This window comes from Rhodnius prolixus, unplaced genomic scaffold, assembly GCF_049639745.1.
Source record: "Rhodnius prolixus isolate KJV_2025 unplaced genomic scaffold, Rpr scaffold_1, whole genome shotgun sequence".
NCBI classification, from domain to species: domain Eukaryota; kingdom Metazoa; phylum Arthropoda; class Insecta; order Hemiptera; family Reduviidae; genus Rhodnius; species Rhodnius prolixus.
In genome coordinates this window covers 13,678,580-13,704,458 of record NW_027411581.1, presented here as the reverse complement: position 1 = coordinate 13,704,458, position 25,879 = coordinate 13,678,580, and the positions used below count along the sequence as shown (strand labels likewise).

The window sequence follows — 25,879 nt, the reverse complement described above, 5'->3', positions numbered from 1 at the left end:
TTTATTCCACTTAACGATTACGCGTCAGGTCGTAACTTCTTAGTCCGCATATCTGGTTGTACCACATTTTGAAAGATGTACAGTTATTAAACTTCCACGTTCACATCTCGTTTCTTGTCGTCTTTGTTTCATATACATACCTACAAAGTAATAAAGACTGTGCAAAGCGCTTCTATCAAGCCTTTGCTAAAGGGTAGACTTCTGAGAGCAGTGCTTTCCTTTTAAGTCGCCATTTGGCCACTCCCACATAATCCTTTTGGCTTTTATCAAAATAATAGGAAATACTTTCTTTCATCGCTTTTAATAGATGACAAAGTTTTACCAGCGAAATCGAAATGTTTTAAACCTAATAGCTCAAAATATTGAGACATCTCAAAAGTTAGATAGATATCTAACTGAATCAAACATAAAAATACACGTATTTTGTTCTAGTTAGTGAACTGACAACCAAAAATTATTAAAATTTCATAGTAGAGGTGTACACATAGTACCTCTATAAATTCTAATAAGTGAAAGGAGTTCTAAGTGTAAAACTATTTGTAATTTTGATAAGTGCTGTGCAAAACGGCGAATAAGTTCACTTAACATTCACGTTAGTGGTTGATCTTATTTTTATTTTATTTATTATTATTTTTTTAAATTTTCCTCAACTTGTACCTCTACTTAATATTATTTCACATAAGATTTTATAAATGTACCTTTCTTTAACAACGCCCCTGTGGGCAATTATTAAATACATACTGCTTAGTACAACCTTTCATAATGTGCATTTAAAATATAAATTCGATAAATCAGAATAAGACAAGGTATGAAACTTAGCAGAGAAATATCCTAGTACATAGATAGACTACACCCTACAAGTTATTGTTCTATACTTTCTCTAACTCCTTGTTTTGCTTCTTATTTTTGGAATAGTTCTGTTTTATTTTTTGTTAAAAGAATGAAATTAAAAAAAGGGTTTTTATATATATAAATTTTTAAAAATTCAACAAATTGAATCTAGCCCAGATTTTTCGATCTAGCCCATGATCTCATTGGTACAAGCAGGTGAGCAGAACATCAGTAAAAACATAAAATAAAATAATTGGGAGAAAGCTCACACTTAGATTTCCGATTCGAGCTATAGTCACTTCCGATGCTCAGGATTTTGCCTTAACCCAACAACAAAGAATGCCACCTTTCTAACGTAATTTTTCAATTGTATCAGATCGAGACTGTATTCAGGGTGAGGTGAGGAAACTGCTCAAGTTCTTGAATTTTCTGTTTTTGAATTTGGATCAGTTTCGCTCGCTCCACTAGATGGCTCTTGCTTTATCCATAGTTTCAGTCCACTGAAGGGGGAATTTCTGAAACGAAAATAAGCAAAGTTTATCTATCAGCATGAAATCAAATAGCTCGCTGAATTACTACAGAATATGGAGAAGTTTGTTTTGAATAATAATAATAATATACATTTTAAAATAATGAAAAAGTAAAGTAATATCTTTTTTCTCAGGCAGGTTTTACGTCCTTCTCCAAAATTGGGTATCGTGGACGGAGACGACTGTACTATAAATTCATTTTTTGAAGAATGGGGATCTTTGTATTTCGATTTGGTCCCACCTGGGCACCTGATTTGAATTTAGTGATGAAAATCCTTCAAGCTCTAGAATACTTCTTTGCTGCATTAATTTTAAATTTATTTATTTATTTTAGCTCCGACGATTTTATGCAAACTTCTTATTTAAGTGCACGCACTTAGAACTATAACTTTGATTTGAAAGTTTCTAAGAAAGTTTTGGGTAGGGACTTGTTTCTTAAGTATTGGCAAGTGGATCTAGAAACTGTATTTTGAAAAAATTAAATAAACTTTGAAATTCCAAGGTTTTAGAGAATTTAAATATAGTCTACAACTTTGTAAAGTGCAGCAAGAGAAAGCATTCGATTTAGCTTAACGTGGTATTTATTTGTACAATAAATAAATGTATCCGTCTTGTTATAATAGACGCTGTAGGCATAAAATATACCAAATACAGTCTGAGTAAAGCTGAGGGGGTATTAACTGTAACAAACACTTCAGGGGGGTATAAATAAATTACTTGTAGATAAAAAAACAAGTAAGTCATTTCAATTTCAGCTAAAATCTGATTAGAAATCACGATTTAGTTATTTGTATAGTTACAACAATTAACTACTTTCTCTTCCACTACTGAGAGATATTTCCTGATTACAAAGGTTTTTAATCAGTCTATGCAAATTTGACTGCCTGTCTATGGCCAACATAATAAAAAAAAATTTATGAACTTATCTAGAATTATTTGTTAATCGCTTATACTACAAACTCAAGAAGAGCTCAAAGCTCTACTGCAAAACGTTCCGGGCGAAACACTGCACTTCCTCCTGACTAGGATAACTAAGCAAGTGTAGGAGGGTTTTAGGAAGTGTTTTGTTTCTCTGTAATTGCCCAGGCTTTTCCAAACCATTTCCGAGCTAATAACTCAGTTTAAAAACTTAAATCTTTGGATTCCGAGACTTCCGCGAAGAAGTCTAGATTAAATTAGATCCATCTTCTTATTGCGCGATTTCCGCATGAAAGATGCTGGGAAATTTACATGTAAACTCAAGCGATGATCCGTGGACCAATCACTCCAGTTCCACTTTTCTCAATGACCTCGATTCATTTGTGTATAACACAGATCGCACGTTCTTTGTTACTAAAATTGACCGATTTACTGTTCCTCATCGTCCTGGTATTCAGAAAAAAAAAAATCATCTGTAAAGTTATACCTCAGGTTAGTTTTATCTTTAAATGGGTTCACAAGGATAACCTTGGAAACTCAAATTTTAAAACTCAATTTGATGCGAACCCAGTACTCCCTCTCAAAAAGTTAAGGGGAAGTAAAATTACTAACAGTCTACGCTACTACGTTATCAACAATCAACGCTATTACGTTGATTTTCCTTAAATTGAAATATAGTGGAAACTGGGTTTTAGGAAATGTGAGACAATCCTTACAGTCTGGATTTAATCTAGATAGAAAATCCTAACCAGGCTGTTAGAATTTTCATCCAGATCTTTTCTCAGTTATCTTATCAAAGATTTGTAACTGATTCCTCTTCCTAGAAGCATTGCACCTTAGATCTATCTCCTGTAACTGGACTATCCGGAGGTGGGCATTGTACTAAGAAGGTTCTGGATACCAATGAATTTTAGATGTTGAACGACTGAAACAAAAATAATAATTGTTATTTGTAATTTACAAATAAAGCTATACAAATTCTAAATGATTTAGTATTTATAATTCAAAATATAAATTATATTTAGCCACGAAGTAACGATTGTTGCAAGCAAGCAATTTTTCGACATTGTAATATATACCGGAAGAGCTGTTGGACATGACTTTTAGTTTATTCCGCATAAATTAATAATATGTACGCAACCATATTATGTTTATTATGCAAACCAGCAAAGTACTTTTTTACTTCAGGCTATAAAATTGCGAACGAATCGTTACAAGTTTCATTAAAAATAAATTTAATCTACCTACGCCAAAACTAAATATGTCTTACTACATTGTTAGTCGTGAGTTTAATAAGGTAATTTAATTTTGAGGGAGGTCAGATGTTGATCTGATTTTAGACAGATTTCTATTATTTCCTTAATTCGTGATTGAGTAACCCTTTTAAGATTGCTAAACTACCAAAATTAGGCTTTCATCCTGAGTGTGACCGCGGTCACGGGTTTTTCAAAGTGGTTTTAAACAAAATGGTCTATAGGTACAAATGTATAAGTGTTAAGCTAAGATAAATTTTAGCAAAACATTTGGATTCTGTGGAATGACTTGATCGGCCTCCATTGTCCACTTCTAGATTGGCTATGATCTGTTCTGGCTTTCTAATATAGCAGTGTTTCTGCATAGATCCTAGGCATCTGGAGTGTTCACGCACGTAAAATACGTAATAGAATGACTGTGGGTATAATGATGAACTAGAGTCCACATGTGTGGTCATTAAACCAAAGAGAGGTAGTTGTTCTCATCAACTATCTCTGTTGGCTCTACTTGTAATGTGAGAAGTTATTGTTTTGTTCTTGTTGTTAGTCTGGGAAATCCGCACAGTTTAGGAAAACCCCTAAGCCCAATTCCCAGAATTCGAGATTTTTGGCAATGTTTTCATTTTTGATGCGTTTACGAAAACATTTTTCTGGAATGTGGAAGATCTCTTGATTGGAGGAAAGGAGAGTACAGTTGATCGGTTGTCTACACCATTGCGGACAACAGCTCCAGCTGTTAACTAGCACCTCTTACTGTTACTGGTTTCTCTGAATGTAATCACCTGGACCAAAGAATCACGGGACGATAGGAATATACCTTTAAAACGGGGACGTATTTTAAGCTTAATAATAAGAGAAGGGATTAGATCAGAAGTCAGCGCATGGAATACGGCATGACGGCACCACCTGGCATGACACTTTTCGAAGGCCTGAAATATTCTGTCTTCAGAACTTCACGAACCTTTGTTTTATAGATAAACATAGGTTTATTTTTCCGTAATATTAAAATTGTTATAAAAAAAATTAGTTGCTTCATTAATGTTAAAAAAATAATATAAATAGACCAAAAAAATAAAAAAAAAGAAGTAAAATATTAATTAAAATTTAGTTGCCTGTTTACAAAAACCTTCTTTCCACACTAAATTCATTGTAATTAAACTGTCAGTAATTTTAAATTGTTTTCGTATAAATAGTTAACAGTTGACATAGATTTTGTTCATTGAATTTACATAATTTATTTTTATTTACAAAACTATACTTGGAAAAAAATATTATAAATAAATCCAAGAAAACAACCTCAAGACCTAAATGGAAAAAAATTGGAACCAACGATTTGGACTTATTATTACTTTATCATAAAAGACAGTATCACTGATTGTACTTTTAAAAAAGAAATTTATGGACCCGTTTCTAGAAATTAGCAGCTGGTTTTTAAATTTTATTTTACAGAAGAATGATCCAATTTTAGTTATAGATTTGTACAAGTAGTTTTTGAAAAACTTCATGGAAGGACATCATAGATTTTTTTCTATTTATTTATCTCTTACTAATAAATAATACCGTCCTAGTTAACTTTTTTTTTATAATAGAAATAAATTTGCTTACAAGTTAGTGAAAGTTTGCATACATTGTGTGCAATGTGAATTAATAAGTTATGCAAAGTAGAGCTGTTTTAAAGATTAAATATTGGTAGTAGGACGTTTTAGCGTCAAACACAGAAATAATATTAAAATAAAATGTTATATAACATGTTATATTTCCAAATAGATTTTTTTTAAATAATATTAATCAAGAAGTTCTAATTGGTCATTTTATGAGCAAAGTAGTATAAGAAAAGTAATGAAGAATCATGGAAAGTAAATGAGAATACTTGAGGTTCCGAGGTTCATGGTTTCATACATTAGTCGTTTTAGCTACAATACTCCTCCTACCACGCCTTCAAGAAAGTTTTGATGGCCTTGGAATTATCCCAAATCATCAATTTGGTTTTCGCAGTTGCCACTCTACAATCCAGCAGGCCCATCGCGTTGTGGACACCATCGCTACATCACTGGAGCTTAAACATTTCTGCGCTGGAGTATTCTTGGATGTCTCACAGGCCTTTGACCGAGTATGGCACAAGGGTTTGCTATGGAAGCTTAAGGGTATTCTACCAAGCACATACTATCTTATACTCAAATCCTATCTCTCCGACCGATTCTTCCTAGTAATTCAAGGCTCTTCTCGATCATCTATTTTTCCTGTCCTTGCTGGTGTACCACAAGGTAGCGTCTTAGCTCCTCTTCTCTACACAATCTTTACAGCCGACTTACCTTCAAATCCCAACACCTCCATATACACCTTCGCTGACGACACTGCCATTCTCTCCACACATACTGATCCTGTCTTCGCTATCCGCTCTTTACAATCTCACCTTCACTCACTAGAACCCTGGCTGCAAAAATGGCGAATAAAAATCAACCCAAATAAATCCAAACACATAGTCTTCACACTCAAACGAACAACTCTTGGACCTGTCTTCTTATATAACACTCCTATCCCACCAGCCGACCATGTGCGGTACCTTGGACTGTACCTAGACAAAAGACTAACTTGGAACCCTCATACGAGACTTAAACGGGCTGAATTACACAAACGATACAAACTCCTTGCTAGACTACTGGACAAACGCTCAAAACTAACATTACAGAACAAGCGTCGACTGTACACTTCCCTTCTTGCTCCAATATGGACTTACGGACTTGAACTTTACGGGACAGCTAAACGATCTAACATCAACAGATTACAAACACTCCAATCTAAAATACTCCGCCGCATTGTAAACGCTCCCTTTTATGTCAGTAACCACTCCATACACACAGACCTCAACATTCCATTTATACCAGAACTTGCCACAACACATTCCACCAAAAACTATCATTTCACCCTAATCCTTTAGCTGCAAACCTATTCTCAACCACACTTCCCTCCAACCCCCGAAGACGGCTGAGGCGCCGTTGGCCCCGTGACCAACTGGTAGACTAATGATGGTCATCACTGGATGATCATCATTCATGATTGCCACGCCATTTTTATTGTACGCACAGCATATTTACTTATTGTACTGCACGAGTGCAGGTGTAAATTTCAAAAAAAAAAAAAAAAAAAAAAAAAAAAAAAAAGCTACAAAATCTCCTTTGGTCTCAACGTTGCAGCCGCCTCTCGCCACCGCCCGGCGATTGTAAATCCGGCAAACAGGGATGCCATTTTCTACTCCTCCTGGCAGTGACCTAGTGCAAGGGAACTAGGCTAATCTGCTTAGCCTGTCTAGACTTATTAATAACGACTCCTTGCAGCTCTAGTAGGATAATCTCGCCTCTTTACAAGCACCACCGGTCACTTCTACGAATTCTCCTCGGATCTCCAAGAGGTCTCAAAATCAATTATACAGCAATTACAACGCAATTTGACAGGGTGTGAAAATTGTTTGGTAGAAAATTCCTCTCCTCCTGACGAAGTATCCACAAGGCCCAGCTACAGCGGATCATCTAGAGGAGATACTTTCTCTTCTATCGTGCCTTTAAAGTCCAACAAATAAAAGCAGAATTATTTTTTTGAGAAGCTCTTAATTGATTACGTACATATAATATTACAAATACACTAAAACAAAAACAGGTAATATATAATCTTCGATGGTTGGCTGAGTACAAAAATAATCTTCAATGTTAAGAACTTTGTATTGATTATTCTTTCGTTTCTGAAGTTAGAATAAAAACTGAAATGTTTATTTGAAAACAGGGAACAGATAGTATGAGATGAATCGAAAAATCTAAGAGATATTGTTGGAAAATAAAAACCAAGACACCTGTCTACTCTGTTTTAGTTGCGGCCGTATGCTATAATTTATTAACTATTGGTAACAGCAATAGTGACATCATAGAACAACAATAAAAATGTCAAACTTACCTACTGAAGCATACTTTATCTTATCAATGTACACCTATAACAAGTGGCATTGTTTTTTGTTTGAAATAAAACCGATGAATAGCATGTTTTAAACGAGGTAGTAAACTATAATAAAAATGATCATGTTTTCTAACATCAATAGCAATAGTAATAATTTATCCTCATCCTCAGAATATCTAGGATGAAAGGCTTTTGAAGGGAGTGGTTATCCCTGACTTGCTACCCAGAGCTTCGTCATTATGGTGTTTTATAGACCGGTCATCAGTGCTTCTCTCATCAGCGAATCTAGTTTGCAGCTTCACTTAGGTGCATTGGAAATTATTGTAATAGATGATCCTTCAAAATAAAAACTTAATGTGTTATTGAGAATATTTTAAAAATACGGTTATAAGATTAAACGAAGAAATGACTTTCCTTATACTTGAAATCTTAACAAAACGCTTGCTAACTTTTAGGGAATAGTGAATTATAAATTCTGTTTATCACTGTCATCTCCAAATCCCATTTTCTAAAATTGCCGACTATCCTCTCACACGAATTCTTTAGTCCAAGACCTCTCAACCTCCGCTCTTCCTACTAATCCTCCCTGTGAATCCAAATGCATCAGTTTGCATCGACTATCTGGTATGTCAACTTCCTGCTATGAAGACCTACTGCTGCCTTTGCTGGATGGTCGCCGTTCATTACTTGCAGGCCTTTAGCCGATCAGCTTACTTACCAACTATTACCGGTTTTATTTGTTGCATTTATTTCTCTGCAATTGTAAAAATCTCAATATAGGTTAACATAAAATTGTAATGAATTATTTATTTGAGTCGTTAAAAAAGTATATAAATTGCTCACAATCTACATATCTAATTTGTAAACGTATTTTCTTTATCCAATATGATAGTTAAATGGAGACAGGAAATTAGAGGAAATATAAAAGTAAATTTAAACTGCTTTAAATATTGAAATTACAGTTAATAAGGTCAAATATAATTTCCCAATAGAATAATTATTCAATATTTAATAAGAAACGTTCATTAAACAGTTGGAACAAAATATTAACCACTTTTAAAAGTATCCTGTCACTGCAATTATTTTCTTAAAAATCAAGATCTGTTAAATTTTTAATTTCTGCATAACAAGAATTTTTTTTTAACTTTTTAGAATATCATGGTCAAAAGGTAAAAGTTTTAGTCTCCGCGGAACCACAAGAAGAGATTGGGATGGTTCTGAAGGAATGAACAGATTTAAGCAAAGAAAGGAGGAAAAAGAACCTAAAGTGTAAAGAAGCATTTCTGAGTTTTGTACAAATGTATTTCGTTAATCTCATCCGTTTTACCATTGCTTTCTTTAATAATGCTATTTTAGATTATTACCTCTATCGTATCAAATTAGAAAAGGCAATAATGTAACAATAATAAATAAATATTAAAATACTTCCAAATTCGACTTCTCCAATAAAAAAAGACACTTGTTTAAAACTTCATAAATATATTATTATAACTATTTCATTCAAGTAGTAATTCCGAATCATTGTTTCCACTCAAACAGAAAATCTAATTTGCATATTACTAACAAATTCCATTTACTTCAATACAAATAAATAAAACAAGTACAGTAAAACATCCAAACGCGCGCTGAATAAAAATTGCGGTTTTAATATTCTAACCGCACAATGTAAAGCTTAGTTTGTCTGATACGTCACACTTCGTAAATTACAGTTTATGTTTCTTTGAATAATTTTCAAGTATTTGGATGCATTTTTTTTTAATTGATAGCGATAGAATTAGTGATTAGTTTATTTTCGTTGTTACTTTGCGCGCAATTACATATTTATATTTAATATATATAGCATAAAGTTTGGGGATTGTTAGAACTCACTGTTTCATCATAGCTTAACGCCGACTATCACTTGACAATCTTCCTCTCCAAGTTTTTAATCATTCCTCGCTTTCTTCATTAACACTTCTGTTTAAGGTACATACTATCTGCCAATGTGTCCTTTCCCTGCCTTTGGGTTCAAACCATTAAAAATGCCCATCCATCTATTTATTTGAATCAAAAGTCTTCCCAGCATCTCTTTTTGTGAAAAATGTTTTCTTTTTCTACGCATTCCATTAAATATTCTCGTCTTAAACGCAGCCACTTATAATGAAAGCGTCAGTAACTCTAGTGAATAAGATTTATCCATCCAATAGAATTGATCAATTCAAATAAATTGAGTTCTTGTAAACTGATCATCTAGGAATTCACCAATTTATAACAAAATTACTATTCCTCCAATTGGTTCAGCAATCTATCTATTTTCATACGTAAAGCACATTTTACAACTTTCTCTTTTTTTCCTTCGTTCAACTTTATTGGAAACTTGGAATTTCCTTTCATGTTTAACCATATCATCAATTACGCAAATTTAGTAGCTGACAACGCGTTTTATATGAAATCGATCCACTTTATTTGAACATTCATTTTTATTTTAACACATTACTTTTGTTTATATCAATGTTTACGAGGCTATGAAAATGTTACCATTTAAAGTTATGACAAGTGCAACCAATAAAATTGGTTATGTAAAAATTATGCATAAACTGAGGTCTATGTGCGCAGCATTATGAGCGTTCTGATAATAAAGTAATGATAATCTTTAAAAGTCTTGTATTTCCAACACATAAAGAGCTAAAAATCATAAATTTGTATTATTGCCTATTGTTTCTTTAAGCACATATGTATATAGTATTTATGAAAACATACGTATATATACATATATAGCTTGAAGAAAAAGTAAACTGAGATTTTTATTAGTTTTGGTATTTGATAAATCAAAGTCTCAATAAGAAGAAAAACTTCAAAATCGGTTAGGATTAAATCAAAATATCTTTTATCACTCCAGGAGCGCACAAAGAGTTCTTTTAGGAGGGTTTTGATGCAAACACCATCTCTTTCTTAATAATTTGGGCAACATGTTCTTTTAAAGCTATAAAGTAAACTTTAAAACTTGACAGTCTGTAATAATAAAGTAGCAGCTTGAAGCTTCATTATTATGTAACTTCTCGGACGCACTATGACAGAAGAAATGAGAGCCGGTCTGAACAGCGCAAATCCGAGGAGTGATCTCTCGATAAGCCAAGCAACACTGCCTCATTATTTCTATTATTCACTAATGTTTCACTTTTTCTGTACAAGTTCCATTCTAAATAATCTCTCCTCGTACATTCTCCTCCATGTCAATAATTGTAGGCCGTACAGAATTGAATGTGTATAGAGATAATTAAGGCAATATTCCTGGACACAATCAACTACAAGGACACGGAGTTCATACCTGTAGCAAAAGCTATTTCACGCCATTATTTTCACAAAGTTTAATAAAGAGATTTTTTAAACTATTTTACATAAAACTTTGACAAACTCTCGAATAATATTTAGGAAATAGCAATGAAATAGCTAATATTAGTCTCAAAACATTCTACAGCTCTATCAGCTAGCAAAGAGACTTTATTTTCTACGATTTCAAATGTGAAGAAGATAAAGTTGAGTGCAACTTAAAAAAATATTTCCGAGCATTTTATATATACATTAAAATGGCTCTTTGTTCATGTAATAAACGATCACGTTTATTAGAAATATTTTTGCTATAAATTAGTTCAGGAATACTCTTATGAATGGACACTTTATATTATTTGTTTCTCTGAAGCTAGCTAGAGATGGTCACTAAGGAGGCGTTCATAAAGATGAAACAATCTGCTGACCAGTAAGACTTCAAAACTGAGATACTTGTCGCTTTGCGAGTGCCAACATGATTCAAAAAAATTTTAATACCTTCCTTACTATATTAATGATAGAACTTTACTCTAAATTCAATTAAAGCTTTTAATAAATAAAAACTCTTACTTTTCTTGAAGATCTGTAAGTTTTATTTTAATTGCGATATTTAATGGTTTCCGGATGACAAGTATATTCTCTTTCAGACGAAAACAGTTCTTGCAAAAGGGCAGATTGAGTTTACATATACTCATGCAGAAGAGGTAATCTCGAAAACTCTATAAATCGAAACAGGTGAAATGATGTTGCTGGATCTATTGTACCTTCCATCTACACACAATAATCCTTCTCTCAAAGGTTTTCGATCTACTACTTGTTCTTGCCCCATCTGACCCCCTCAATTTTCCTTTCGGTCCTCGCTTTCTTTCACCATTCACCTCGCTAACAACTCGTAAGGTAATAAAGAATTATTACCAGAAGGTAATTATTGGTCCAGTAGGACCAATATTTTTCACAAGTGCAAACCATGCTGGAAACTCAAGGACTAAGAACTACAGGATGTTCCAAAATCGTCCTTATCTCGACGATTCTTACTTGCCGTGGTAAAATCGTAAAAAGTCCGTTTCTAGAGCCATGGATCTCTTGCCCAGCCTCTAGTCCAGAGCTTTGAAATTGAATAGTCTTCCACTAGATTTTTTCGTTCATTTCAATACTAACTGTTTTCAGAAGTACATTTTAAAAAAGGAAGTAAAAAAGAAAAAAACAGACGAAATAAAAGCCAAATTAATTAGAATAGCTTCATTCATCCACAGCTGTTTTAGTGAGAGTTTCAGAATACCATCCGAGAATGTGATCTTTTGGTGATTAAAAATGAAAAACTTAACTTTGCACATTTTTACTCACACAGGCACACAAGCTTGTTTAAAGAAAGAAGAAAGTCAAAAGAGCAAAAGTAAGCTAAGAAGAAAGTATAAAAAAGACATGGTCTTTAGATGGCGCCAGCGGACAGCTACTTAACTGCTGTTGCCTCAATTAAGGAACTTTTCGGGCAAATTTCATTTATTATAAAACAGTGCCAAGGTAAAGTAACCAATTAATTAGTATAAACGGCGCTTAATGTTTAAATTTGTTATATGTACCATATATTATATTCAATTACCAGCTTACTCTAAATGAGAAGGACAAAATGAAAAAACTATGTCTGTGCGTTCTTAACAATGATCACTGAATTACTGTAACATATATAGTGTCTACAAGGAGAATTTGAATATATGTATAACTACTTCTTTTTAGTTAGGTACATCTGGGTTTCAGTAATTTGATGGAAATTAAATTGGTTATGTTTAAGTAATTTAAATAAAAGGTAACTAAAAAAATGTAAAAGAAGTGGATAAAGGCGGATAGCTAACGACTTTACTTAAATTTCTTTCAAATTATAAATGCAATAAATTTCAAAATCGTTAGGCCAGAGTAATAGAATCCAAAACTACTGACAGTACCGCTAATCTTTCAGTTAAACGAGTGTTAACTTTTTATATATGTGATATGCAATTTGAAGAACTGTGTTCATTTTCTCACCACATGCTTACTTCTTCGAAGGGTGTAGTGGTTAAACCAAGAAATTCCTCTATTTCTTGCTGATATAATAAAACCCAAGTCTAAACACTTATTAGGTTGAGTAGGCTGTGTTGAGCAGGCCATGTGGAGAAGGCGCGTTTTCCGAACGAATAATGGATTAAGAAATAGTGTAGCAGTTGCCAAGAGAACGTTCAATAAAAGTCTCTGATTTTATCCCATAGAACCCAGCTTCCAAGCGACAAGCCATTTTGCAGCTGTATGAGCTGAAATCAGATGAAACCTATTGATCTGTGAATAGTCTCCAGTCTGCATCCCACACCTGGGTTTTAACGTACTTGGAAAAAGTGATCAAAATGTAACTTTTGGAAGATTTGGTTTAGGTTTGGTTTGATTATAAGCAGCATGAAACAGTCTTGATTGTTTTTCACTCTAGAAGTTTTTAGTGCATGCGGTGGTTAATTCAAATCTGATACGGTCGCAAAACTTACTCAAGTTAAGATGAAAGAAAAATTTTAAAAGTATAATTAATTATTAAATACGTATATTCATAATCTCTTGATGTTGCATAATTTATATAATAATGATTCTATTACTCTAAAGGTGTTTTATTTTTAAAGAATCATAAAGGTATTTCAAAAGGTTAATATTTTATTTTTAAAAGTACATAAATATATACATACCTTTATCAAGAAACAAAAAAGAAGTAGTTATGAAAAGGCAATATGGGGAACATTTTATTTATGTGGCGCTTGCTCACTGTTATAAAATGTAATAAATTATCTTTTCCAGTTTTGAATGGTCATTCTAACTTTAGTATCGCAACAGCTATCTCAAATAATATTTCCTTAAATGAGGCTATTATATTTTATTCATACTGAAAGCAAAAGAAATTATACTTTTTAATGCAATATATGTGCATTTAACATTATAACGTTGTACATTTAAACACGTTTTTAACAACCTCTTTAGAAAAATTACTAAGTATTATTTACTCCCATTTTAAATAGTAAAAACTAGAAAATAATTTCCTTACCAACACTTTACTATACTATAGTTAATATACTCGCAAAATCATATCCAGTTCATTTTCTGTCGCATAAAATAATTCTTCATAACTTCCAGTAGGTATACTTCCAGTAGGAGTATAGTTATACTCTGGGACATCAATGATCTGAAACAAACTTTGAACTCAAACTCAATTCTGTAGTCTGCACGTCATCTTCCAACAAAATGCTGACAACTTGACAGAATCTATCTGAGTATGAAGCACCTGCTCCTTGTTTTCTATGAGAGTTCTTTTTTCCTTATCAACGTTTCAACACGAACATTTATTTCATTTTTTGGGATTTTAATGTTTCATAGACAGAATGCGTAGAATATCTTCTCCCCTCTTTCCTCCTCAGAATTTAGAAGTTAAGCACACTTTCTTATAAAAATTATTCGTTTAAAATGTTTAGAACGGAAACAGATATGTCTAGTAGAAGTCGTAATCGAATTTCAAATTTTAGCGATTCCTTTAATTTACCCTAATATTTGTATATTTAAGTAAGTAGAAGTTACACCAGACTTAGTAGCTTCTTCCAGTCATAGTAGATCTAGAGAGATGGTAACAAAAACTGGCAAAATTTGAGCATTGTATTAAGCGAAATGACAAGAATCAAACTAAAGAAAAACTATGTTTTCACTAATTAACGAAAGTTAGTTGACGATGGGTGACATTGTTTTTAACAAAATGCCGTTTTGCCGTATAGCTCAGACTATGTAAGTTTAAATGTTAGGTGAATATGATTTTATTTTAAAAACCAACTCACAAAAAAAAAGAAATGCAAGCTAAAAATGGAGTTGTAGATTAATACATCTGAAACACATATTCTTTTCAAAGTTCAAAATTCTTTATCAACTACGAGTACTTACCTCAAGAGTTTTTCATTGTTTTTTTTGGAATGATTACTTGAAGTTTACTGAGAGGGAAGAACGAAATATTAGAAATATCATGTTCTGGCTTTAACTTGCTATCGTCAAATGTTTGCTTTTGCGTTTTCATGCTTTTGTTGGTGCCTGGAAAGAAAAGAATTACTTCATCCAGTAAATGCTCATTTATCTGAAGAAAATGTTCAAAAACAAAGTAAAGTGAATAATTTATCCAAAATACCTTTTAATCTACCACTGGGCGATTACCTAAAGAGGCTTCTTTCACGATCAAATCAATTACTTTAAACGTCGCACGATTTTTTTGGGTGAGTACACCAAGACTAAACTTTTTGCATCCCTCCCAAGTATTTTTTGTTTTAGTTTAATGTGTAATAACTAGACTATTATTAAAATAGTTATAAATATGTTTATTAAAAATTAATGTATACAATTTTGAGAAACATAACATCTAGACAATGGCAAATGCAGTCTGCTACAGTTAATTGATCAAAACAAGTTCACTGAAAAACTAAAATTAACTTCCATATAAAGTTATAGTTTCATATAGGAAAGCCAGTAATAACTAGCCTTAAAAGTATGACGATAGTAGTGTAACTGTGGTTGAGGGTGGATAGGCGTATTTTCTACTGACAAAACTCAATTAGAAGAGGAAATTTCCCCTCTGATAGATCACTTCACGGACATTATAGTTGCAAAGAAAATGTTCTTCATCATCGAAGTCTCTATCTAATCAGGGCCTGTGGTCTAAATAAAGAAGTTCTACTTGGAGTTGAAAATCCAGCACAGAGCGATTTTCGCTCCATTAAATGGTATGGACCTTTGGTGGTGCCCTTCATAAAATACCAAATTATTATTTCAGCCCCTTATAACAGTAATTGACTACCTTTTAAAACAAGTGAAAATACTATATATTGTGCCTAATTACCATTCTATTAAAAAACAAAATTTAACCATTAAAGAAATCGAAGTGGGGAGTAATTTATTGACGAAATGCATCATTAAATCAAATTTCTGACAGTTTTTAATCATTCTTCAATATATAATTATTCAAAATTTAGAATACAACAAAGCAAACAAAAAAAGAGATCATGGACATTAAGATTATCAAAGAAGAGCGAAGGCCAAACCAACGGGAACCACCAAACATACTTAAATTTATCATACAGCTCCACCTACAACACCTCTAACAGACCAGATTTTAGAGTAGATGTGGAGGCGGCAATTTGATACAAAAATTACACATTTTTATGAACTTCCATTAACGGTCCAAGGTTTCTTTTCTTTTTAAATTATTTCATCATGCTTTTATGTACATGAATATAAATTTAACAAACATAAAATTGTTAAGGCAAATAATCAAGATTTGTCGGTAACTATATAGTTAAATTTTAAATTATATAAAAAAAATATTTGCCAATCATTATCTGATTAATATTTCTTACTGAATTTAAAGAGTTCTATAAATTATTTACTTTTTGAGTGAATACTTCAATGAGTTATAAAGTAAAGGGAAGTAAAGTAATCGCCTATTTTTTCAGGCGGCCTTTACGTCCAACTACCAATTAGTCAATGAGTTACTATCTGGACATTCAATTTCAGTGGATGTGGATGGGTCTAACATTTCACAGTCGGCGTTGAGTATAAGAAAAAGTTGTTTATGTAGTCTAACACCTTTATCAAAAATATTTTATCAATATGGTTAATTACGGATGCTAAGTGATTTTAAGTATACAAAGTAATAAATCCTATTTTGAAACCAGACAAGTAAACTTACCAAGACCTAATCCTCTTGGACTGGCATATTGTGGACTGTATCTTCGTTCCGAGCGGTGAGAACCTGGCGACTGAATTCACAATTTTTATGGTTAATAGACCTGGCTACCTTTACCCAGATAAGATCGTGAACTTACTCCTTTCACATCTCAACAGAATACCAAATTTACTGGCCTCTGAAATGAGTTTCACTCTTATTAAATCACCGATGGCCTAGCGCTGGCAGAAATTTGGATTGTTGGTCGTTGCTTTCTTTTTTTTACTCTTCTTTTCTTGCTGTTCATTCTCCTTGCCACAACCTCCGCAGTATTTGGCTTTAAGGGATCGCCTAAAACTGGAAATCCTGTCCTCAAAGATCAGCAAATAGTCTCACTGTGTTGGACTAACTCTTCATCTCTAAATTTGTTGTGTTTCTCCATTCTAATAGATTCTGATAGAAATCGTGTTAATCTTTTATATTTGGGAAATTTATTATAAATATAAAAAACTATTACTGAACCAAATGCTTTGACGCTTAAATTTAAGATATTTTAAAAAAAGTGGAGTTAATCAATTTGTGCAGTCAACGGCTCATATAAAGCATCGTATTTTGGTTTTTCTTGTATTACTCAACAATATGTTGTTGTTGTTTAAAGTCTACCATGTTTAAAGTCTACCTGTTTAAAGCCTACCTGTTTAAAGTCTACCTGTTTAAAGTCTACCTGTTTAAAGTCTACCTGTTTAAAGTCTACCTGTTTAAAGTTTACCTGTTTAAAGTCTACCTGTTTAAAGTCTACCTGTTTAAAGTCTACCTGTTTAAAGTCTACCTGTTTAAAGTCTACCTGTTTAAAGTCTACCTGTTTAAAGTCTACCTGTTTAAAGTCTACCTGTTTAAAGTCTACCTGTTTAAAGTCTACCTGTTTAAAGTCTACCTGTTTAAAGTCTACCTGTTTAAAGTCTACCTGTTTAAAGTCTACCTGTTTAAAGTCTACCTGTTTAAAGTCTACCTGTTTAAAGTCTATTTATAATTAATATAAGCAAACAAATTTAAAGTGCAATGGGATGCCAATGATTTAAAAATTTACCTTCAATAGAAACTTGTAGGATTTTATCCTGTAGTGGTGTAAGTTTTGGAATGGAAGAAAAAGAAATATATAAAAAAATTATTAAAAAAAAAAAGGAAAATTAAACCTGTAAATAAGCTTATAAGTCAGAGCAGCAGAAGAATCCCCTTGTAAGTATCCATTTTCCTATTAATGGAACGAGGTCTTTTGATAATGACTCCTCTATTTTCTTGGTGGAAACAAAGCCAATCCCTCTAAGAACATCATAAAAAATTACAGTAAGAGAAAGTATGATGGCCGTTTTAAGCCGGATATTTATTCAATCATTATATTCTCTGTATTTAATATATTATTTGTAATTAATTTTTTTCTCTCAATTATTTAATAGGCCACCTAGAAGTTTTTAAATTATTAAAAAAAACCTCGTAAATGTCCTTGGAAGCATTTAATAAGAGAAAACATTCTATATCTTTTGCATAAGGTGGAAATTGAGTATTTGCGAATAAACAAATTTAAAAATTTAATTACAGGTCTAAATAAAAAAAATATATATAAAAAATGGACACCTAAATGAGAGATGGAATGAAAAAGAGTGAGAGAGAGCAATCCGACCTGGTTATTTAACCATATTATCATTAATGGGTGGATAAAATTACTGTAATTGCCAGTGTTCATTCACTTTTAGCAAATATCACCTAGTAAGGTAGTGAGTGTTGTAGAAATAATTTTTCTTTCACAACAGGTGATTGGTGCTTCAAATCACTTGAGCAAATTATTCAATCACCATCGTACACACACAAACACAAAATAAATATAATGGTTATTTTTAAATATTTTTTTTTTTTCATCGACCTTCAAATTTATTTTCTGTTTCAACTTTTAGTTTAGTTAAAATATCTAAAAAAATCGATCAAACTCTAGTTACCTGTATATGAGTCATACCTGTTATCTTTTTAACAATTACCTTTATATGGTTTCATGTGGTTTACCTTTGCCTTTGATTTTTGTTTTGTTTTTTGCTTTGTAAAAACTACCTAATGGCTTACAAACAAAATAGACAGGGCTAACAGTTGTTGTAATTAGATAGGATTTATGTGTTACTCTTAATTGGAAATACTCCACGCCAATACTTATTATTAGAAAGTGTTCATACAAGTTTTAGAACAAATATAAATTAAAAACATATAGTGTTCAACTGTTTCTCATTCTGCCTCTGCCTCTGTCTCTCTTTCACTCTCTCTCTCTCTCTCACTCTCTTCAAGTACTTAATTAGGAATTCAAGCAATCGTACAGTTCCTTGGCATAAGGAAGCAGCTCCTGGGAGTTTTGGGGAAAAACGTAGTACCGAAAAAAGTGCTACGAGTAAATCTTTGGTTCTGTTATGTCGAGGAGTTTCTGAAATGGTATTACGATTAATAATTGCGTTTAGGAAGAGTCATATATAAGTGTGACGGTAAACTAACTAGTGAGGGATAGCCCCCCCATGATAATTCTTTTTTCCGAACCACATATCTCCTTATTTAATAAGAATTCTTCAAAACCAAAAGACTTTTTAATTTCCATTAAATCCTTGAAAATGTTATCATAATGGCTAATTGCTTAAATTTATGTCAGGTGCATCGGTTGATGAAAGTCCCATAGGCAGCTACTACTTGAACCTCTAAAGTCTGTATAAGCAAAAATGGTTTGGATAGATTCTGAAAGGATGTGGCAGAAACAGCATCACACCTACTGGGTGAAGAGCTTGCTGGCTGAGGGATTGGTTTATCGAAAAAAGAAGCTGTTCATTAGGAGTCGCTCTGTTCAGACTACTTAATCAAATAGACAGGATTGGAAGGTGCCCTACATTGTTGGAGCTCTAGAGAATATTAGGGTCGCGGTACCTTAGGCCGACTTTCTTCTCCTTTTGTGCGAAAGGATATCTGGTAGAGTAAAAAAGAAAGTACTTGTTTGATCGTTACCAGAGATTCCTGAACTGTGCAATATAGTAAGCCTCGCTTTCAACGAATAGTTGCAGATCTTCCTCCCTGTAATTGATTGTCAAGTCTTCTCCTTTTAGGATGCAGGTTTTCTTGCGTCTTCGCGGATAGATACAACATTGTCTCAAGACCAAGTTAATTGATGCCATCCTCCTTGCATAAGCAGTTTAATATTAAGTAGAGTGTCAGAAAAAAAGAAGACTAAAACAATAAAAAATCATAATCTATTTAAAAGTAAATACCAACAAAAATGAAGAAATGAACTATTATGATGAAGTCACGAAGCGTGCCCCACATTTTGATTTTTTTACAAATAGGTTTATTGCAACAAATTTAAATTTTTATCAAAAGTTACCCAGTTTAAAATACTTTCTAAAATGCTAATAACTCATACTTAAATAAAGTTTATTAATTAATGTAAAATAAATGAGTTGAAAACTTACACTTAAAGTCTCTTATCTGCTAATTTTCATACTGCAGTTAGTCGCAAATTATTTACTTTTATATGCAAAATTTAAGAAATTGAGAACAATGATTTTTTGCTCCCACATAAAGCTGTGAACTGATTTTTACAATTATTATATCGCCAACAATATTGCTTTCAAATATATTAGAATAAAATAAACGATTATTTTGGTATTTTGCAACATTTTCTGGTGTAAACATTTCAAAATCTGAAAGCGATATTGTAAGCGATAATAATTTTAAAGTGCAGTTTTGCCATGGACTTCTCTCTAGAAACTAACAAAATAAAGATAAAACAGCTCCCAAAACTCTAAAACGAAAATGTAAAATGTAAATTTCATGACCAAATAAAATAACTTGACAAAAGTCATTGTAAGTCTGATTATTAGCATTTGTTTTCAATGAATATTACCAACGTTCATTTTATGACCAGCTAAACAAGAATAGATTTGATCTTGTCCAACTGCTCTCAAGTATTTAATCTGAGACAAGAAATACGAGTGGGGTGCTGTGGGTGAACGACACGAGTCAGTAAGTTAGTAACGCCAATGGCACTAGTCTTAAACTAGGGCTGAATAGTTTCTTTTAGTGCTCTCTAAATGTCGTACTATATTCATTATTATTTTATTTTTTTTCTTTCCTTTGCATATATCTCTGTTTATATGACGTAATAATTCATCATCTAAAACTATAATTTTCTATTATTCGCCCTTTCAATGTCAGTTTAGAAAACCATTTTTGGACTGCGTACACACCTTTCCAATTATTTACAAACATTATAATTAATTTTGTTTTGTAATGTTTCATGTTCGTTCTATTAGCTATAGTTTCTTTCTAAATGGGTAACTATTTCTAATTCAATGGAAATATGTTTGTAAAATGAATCAGATGAAAAACATTTACCTGAAAGTCCTCTTATGGCAAATAGTTACCCATTCTGTGTCCTGCCAAGTAAAAGGGAACATTGCCATCATAACAAACTACGAAACGTAAGTTCTTACCAGAGATTCGTGAATTGGATCCTCCAAAGAGTGTAAATAAATTCATACTACACAACTCATTGCAGTCTAGGAAGGTTTTCAGAGAGCGAAAATCGTAGAAAGCAATGCTACCGCAACTGGAAGTTGTAGCCTCAAATTATAATCAAGCTCATAGACTTCCTGCAGTTTCTTTCACCAAAGAATGAAGAATAATACTAGGTTGAATCTGTAAAAAAGTTGAGTCTAAAGAATAAATCAACGAATACTAAAAGCAAAATGAAGTAAATATGCTCTTAAAACAGGGCATTAAATTAACACAACCAATTGTTAATGTATTTATTTAAATATTGGCTTAGATACCGGAATAGGGAAAAGATAGTACTCCATGAGAACCAATAGTAAGTTATAATTTTTTAATGATTATATTAAGAGCACAGTGTGAATGTTTTTATTTGTAATGCAAATATTTTATTGGTGTGTATGCGTGTGTAAGTAAATGCGTGTCTTAAAGTAAGATAGTCTTGTATAGTATCATTAAAATCCTACTTACTGCCAGAGCATAACTATGAGAACAACTATATAGACTAGCACTAGATATTACAACTAGAAGTGATCTTTTTCCACTCACTCGCTGCTAAAAAGGTAGGGGATGCGGGCTATCTATATAGCTGGCCTATGCCATATAAAAGAGGTTTTCCAATAACTATTAAGACCAGCACTAGATGTTACAAATAAGGTAGATAACTTTCTTTTTGTTTACTGGGAAATGTAAGAAAATATGACCTAGTTAGGTCAGAAGAAAAGGATTTACCAGCTTCAAGAAAGATAGATGTTACAAGAAAGGTAGAACTGTTTCTTTTCATTTATTGGGAAATAGGTTAGAAATTTAAGAAGATGTGGGTTGTTAGGGCAGAAGAAAATGGTTTTCTGGCTTGCAGAACAACTATATAGAGCAGCGCTAAATGCAACAAGGGTGGATTTATTTCTAGTTACTCACTGCTCATGGTAGACTTGGAATCGATCTACTTTGTAAAAAAAAAAAATAGAATCTAACGGAAAAAGAGAGAATTCTATCCTAATTTGGTTAGAAAGTTACAAGTTTTGCACATGCTATTTATCGCATAGACCAACGCCAGATTGTACATGTAGTGCAGATCTAATTTGGAAAAGTAAAAACCATCGGAAAAAGTGGGAATTGAGTCTTAATTAGGCCAGACTTCCGTTGCTTCTGTATTTGACAGCTAGTATTTAGACCTATGCTACATTGTATATGTAGTGTTAATCTAATATTGAAAAAAAGAGAAGTAAAAACTATCAGAAAATGAGGGAATTGTGTACCAATTCGGTAACCATACTGCTGGTTTTGCATTTGATAGTTAATAAATAGTTCAATGTTAGATTGTTCATATACGTAGATCGAAGTTGAAAAATAAGAAGTAAAATCCGTAGGAAAAGATGGAACTTTCCCCCTAATTTCACTGCAATGCTGCTGTTCCCGTAATTGGCCGTTAATATTAAAGCCAATCCTGGATTGTACAAGTTGGGTCGATCTATTTTGAGAAACAAGAAGTTAAAACCACTGGAAAAAGTAGAATTCGTCTTCTAATTTCACTGCAATGCTGCTGTTCCCGTAATTGGTAGTTAATATTAAGGCAAAAAACTTCAAAATTTAACCTTCTATATCTCAATAACTGTTATCACAAAAAAATTGCGACTTATATCAGTTATGGAGCAAACTTTTCTCTATAATTTGGTACAGATTTCATTAAACTCGGAGCAATATGATGAGAGATATAGAGGTTTGAAATTTGAACCATTTGCAAAACCCCCAAACTTTAATCTTCTTTATCTCAATAACTATTTCCACTAAAACATTGCGATTCATATCAGTTATGGAGTAAACTTTTCTCTACAATTTAGTGAAGATTTCGTTAAAATCAGAACAATAAGCAAAGCTTATCGTTTATGAAGTTAAGTATGAGAATTGATTAACTCTTGTACCTTTAACTGGTGAGATCTTTCGAAAGAATGCTTGCAGTTGCTGTTCGCAAAGAAGCTTAAAAAAATAATTTTCTTATGAAAACGTTTTGTGTAAAACAGGTATTTTACTATAATTTAGGAAGGGCATAAGTTACCTGCGAGTACTATTAATCGGTACAGGCGTCGATAATTTTAAACGATTGTCATATTCTTAATAGGTTTAAGAGCAGAACGTCGCTTTAATTTACAGTGGGGGAGCTCTAACCCATTCTTCCTGCCAAATTTTATCAAAATCGAGCCAAGATTTACAGAGTTATTAGTAATAATAATTTTGGTGGGGGCCTTACATAAAGGGGGCTAACTCCACTCCTATTGCATCTACAGCGTCTAGACCCCTAAAAGGCACATCTACATAAAATTCCAAATGGAATGACACCTCATTCAAGAAAATCGGTTGGCGCGTTTAGGCGCTACGTTGTTTACAAAAAAAGGTAACAAAAAAATTTTTTTTAAAATGCCGTTTTTGCTCATTTTCAGCAACTTTGTTCTCGAATTCTATTAGATCTGGGTTGTTGCAAAAAAGTTACAGGTTTTGTAATTGATAGTTAATATTTCGGCCACTGCTGCTACATTGTGTATGATAAATAATATAGGCCAACGCCAGATTGTACACGCAGTACCGATCTAATTTGTAAGTAAAATCTATCGGAAAAAGAGGGAATTGAGTCCTAATTTGGTTAGAATCCGGTTGGTTCCGGATTTTATAGTTATACTTAGGCCGATGATAAATTCTTCAAGTATTATAGTCAGTTCAACTTGAAAAATAAGATGTAAAAACCATCAGAAAATAAAGGAATTGCGTCCTTATTCAGCTAGAACTCTGCTAGTTTTGTATTTGATAGTTAATATTTAGGCCAATGCTACATTGTGCAACTATGGTCGATCTAATTTGAAAAATAAATAATAAAAGCCATCGGAAAAAAAAGGAATTTTGTCTTGATTTGGCTATTAAATGTTATAATTGACATTTCTTGGGAAAAATGTTCGGGAATATAAAAATATGTGAGAAGAAAAGGGTTTTCCGTCTTAGAAAATAACTTTCCAGGCCAGTATTTGAGTTTACAACTTGGGTGGATCTTTTTCTGTTTCCACCGCTAGTAACGATGGAAATATAAGGAAATGCGAGCTAGTTAGGCCAGGTAAATGTTGTGTTTCCAGTAATGAGAATAACTACAAAGGTACAGCACTAGATATTGCGAATCTAATTCTATTCTCTCACTGCTAAAAACGATGGAAATGTAAGGAAATGCGAGCTAGTCAGGCCAGATAAAAGTGGTATTTTCACCAACATGCCCTTCATCAGCCTCTTAAGTCTAATTAAACAAAAGACTGAAGCCTCGCGAAATTTAATTCAATCTAAAGTTACGTCCAGTGATCTGGAGAATTATTTTTGGAATGCATACAAAAGATGTTGTACTCAAGATTCAGTGCAGACATAGGAAAGTTAAACTAAATTAATAACTGTCTTGGAGCTGGAATTTTCTAAATAGTGCGCTTTTATGTTCGATAAATTTACATATTCATAGCCTATAATAAGAGAACTTTAATGTTTTTGAAGATATTTTGGGAAGATTACAACCTGCTGAACCTTTAAGGGAGCGCCTGTGCCGTCAGGAAAAATTTCTGCATAACTCTAAACTGTATCAGACTTAACTTCATGTCCTTTAAAGCTTCACAAAACTGGTGGCAGATAAGTTTATTTAATAAGTTTTATTTCTTATGATATTATTATTTTCTTCCAATTAAATAAATTAACCAAAATTATAAGTAGTAAATATAAAAATGGAATTGCGGTAAAAATTATTAATTAATTTGAAAGAAGCAATCAATGCATAGATCCTTTTTGTATGGTACATATATGCAGCTATGAGAAATTGAAATAAAGTACATACAGAGTTACACATAATTTTGCAAATTTATGAATAAAATTTCAATATCCTGTATTGGTGTATACTTAAATTATCAACACCAATAGTAAATCGTATTGTTAAAGATAGTTTCTTTCTGCCAAAGAGTATAAAATAGATTTTGTTAAAGCATTTTTTTTATCCATCATACTTCTTATATACGAGTATATCAAATGTAATTGTTGGCCGTGCGTGAAATTGTAGTTAATATCGGTAGTAGAACCACCTACTATTATTGCGTGTTATTATTATTATTTAAATAAAAGTTTAAAAATTAAAAACTTGCTTATAAAAGTAATAATTCAAGCTACCAAGCACCACTTCGTTCTGAAACTTCGCTTCACAGTTTACATAACTTTTTTTTATATACGTAGATAGATATTTACTAACAACTGGGACACACACACTAACTCCGTAAGAGAGTATTAAAAATTATTTCAACATTATAACTGGGTATTAGTTAAATCGTATTAGTAGTAAAACAAAATTCTATTATAATTATTAAGGCTTATAAAAAAAAAATATGCAAACCAGCTGCGTATTTGATTATAAAGAATAAAATATTTTTTTTACTGCATTCATTGTGAACACGTACGCCACAGAGATGAGGGCAACAACAAAGTAATGAATAACGAGCCAAATTAGTACTGTGGAAAATTTATGGAGCTATGAGAGACGACCATGCTTGGAATTGAAGATGGAATCCCTAAATGAAACACTTTTACAAAAGCTACGATAATGTGACATCTTTTAATATTGATAGACTTAGATGGGTCACACATGTAAAAAGAATGAGCCGGGTAAACCGACTCTGAGCCGATTTTAGCTGGACTTGACCAGCACAGATTAACTTAAGAAATCTCTTAGATTAACTGAAGAGCTGGCATCTGTCCAAGCTAGGTGGGTGGAACTAAAAAATGCCAAAATTTGCACTAATGGCTGTTTATTTAGCCAGAAT

The 25,879-nt window shown here is 32.5% G+C and overlaps 1 long non-coding RNA gene across 1 annotated transcript; it reads right to left on the bottom strand.

Moving 5' to 3' along the window:
• Positions 1-615: 615 nt before the first annotated feature.
• LOC141451312 (uncharacterized) lies at positions 616-17,272 on the bottom strand. Its single transcript, XR_012456677.1, has 6 exons — positions 16,509-17,272; positions 14,717-14,860; positions 13,836-13,973; positions 13,483-13,676; positions 3,029-3,204; positions 616-1,346 (listed from the first exon to the last, which is right to left on the bottom strand). It is a non-coding gene; the product is annotated as an uncharacterized lncRNA (long non-coding RNA).
• Positions 17,273-25,879: the final 8,607 nt, after the last annotated feature.